Here is a 2169-nt window from a genome sequence, read left to right on the forward strand (position 1 = left end):
TTCTACTGTGAAGACTGACGCAAAGTACTTATTTAGTTCCTCAGCTATTTCCTTGTTTCCCATCACAAAATTACCAGCATCATTTTGGAGCGGCCCAATGTCGGCCCTTTTGCCTCCCGTTTGTTTTTAATGTATTTAAAGAAACTTTTACTATCATTCCTAATGTTACTGGCTAGCCTACCTTCATATTTGATCCTCTGTCTCCTTATTTCTCTCTTTGTTATCCTCTGTTTGTTTTTGTAGCCTTCCCAATCTTCTGACTTCCCACTACTCTTTGTCACATTAGAGGCTTTCTCTTTTGCTTTGATGCATTCCCTAACTTCCTTTGTCAGCCATGGCTGCCTAATCCCCCCCCCTCTGATAACCTTTATTTTCTTTGGGAGGAACCTCTGTACTGTGTCCTCAATTACTCCCAGAAACTCCTGCCATTGCTGTTCTACTGTCTTTCCCACTAGGCTCTGCTCCCAGTCGATTTTCGTCAACACCTTTGCATCTGATTCTACCTTCTTTCTTTCAAATTGGAGATTGAATTCGACCATATTATGATCACTGCCTGCTAAGTGCTCCCTTACTTTAAGACCTTTAATTAAGTCTGGCTCATTACATAACACTAAGTGCAGAATGGCCTGTTCCCTCGTGGGCTCCATCACAAGCTGTTCCAAAAAGCCCTCCTGTAAACATTCAATGAATTCCCTTTCCTTGGGTCCACTGGCAGCATTATTTACCCACTCCACCTGCATATTGAAGTCCCCCATGATCACTGTGACCTTGCCTTTCTGACATGCACTTTCTATTTCGTGCTGCATTTTGTGCCCCCGGTCCTGACCACTGTTTGGAGGCCTGTACATAACTCCCATTATGTTTTTTTTTACCTTTGCGGTTCCTCAACTCTACCCACACAGACTCCACATCATCTGACCCTATGTCATTTAGTGCTATTGATTTAATTTCATTCCTAATTAACAAGGCAACCCCGCCCCCTCTGCCCACCTCCCTGTCTTTTCGATAGGTTGTGAATCCCTGGATGTTTAAATGCCAGTCCTGAACCCCCTGCAACCATGTCTCAGTGATGCCTACCACCATACCTGCCAGTCACAATCTGGGCCACAAGCTCATCTACCATGTTCCGTACACTGCACGCATTTAAATATTGCACCTTTAATTCTTTATTGACCGTCCCTTTTTGTTTTCTTAGTGGTGGGCCTTGGCTTACTGAGCCTTTCCATACACTGTGTCATATTTTGTGGGATGGGGACTATCGTAACCTCTCCTGAGTTTTGTCTTTTCGTGCTTTTTTGTATTCCTAAGCAGCAACGCTTCCCACTGATTACTTCACCTCTTGGTTCCCTGACTTTCCCCCCCCCCCCCCCCAATCTTTAGTTTAAAGTCCTATTGACCACCCTATTTATTCTTTTCGCCAGAACACTGGTCCCATCTCGGTTCAGGTGGAGACCATCCAACGGTATAGGTCCCCCCTGTCCCAAAACTGATGCCAGTGTCCCATGAAAAGGAACCCCTCTTTCCCACACCACTCTTTCAGCCACGTGTTAACTTCCATTATTCTTGCCTCCCTATGCCAATTTGTACGTGGCTCGGGCAGTAATCCGGAGATTATGACCCTTAAGGACCTGTTTTTTAATTTGAATCCTAGCTCTTTATAATCTCTAAACAGGTCCTCTTTCCTAGACTTGCCTATGTTGTTGGTACCGACATGGACCACAACAACTGGATCCTCCCCCTCCCTCTCCAGTATCCTTTCAAGCCGGTCAGAGATGTCCCGCACCCTAGCACCGGGCAGGCAACATACCATGCGGAACTCTTTATCCTGCTCACAAAGGATACTATCTATCCCCCTGATAATAGAATCCAATAATTGCTGGTTATAAAGAGAGAGAGGAAATCAGCCAGGACAACTGTTCCTGACTACAATCCAATAATTCCTGGGAATAGAGAAAGAGAGATCGGAAATCAGCCCGGTCTCCTGCCCCTGATCACAATCCACTAATTCCTGGTTATAGAGAGAGAGTGAGGAAATCAGATAGGACTCCTGCCCCTGACAACAATCCAACAATTCCTGGTTCTGGAGAGAGAGAGAGAGAGAGGAAATCAGCCAGGGCTCCTGCTCCTGATCACAATCCAATAATTCCTGGTTACAGAGAGACAGAGGTA

Source organism: Scyliorhinus torazame, chromosome 26 (assembly GCF_047496885.1).
Source record: "Scyliorhinus torazame isolate Kashiwa2021f chromosome 26, sScyTor2.1, whole genome shotgun sequence".
Classification (NCBI taxonomy): domain Eukaryota; kingdom Metazoa; phylum Chordata; class Chondrichthyes; order Carcharhiniformes; family Scyliorhinidae; genus Scyliorhinus; species Scyliorhinus torazame.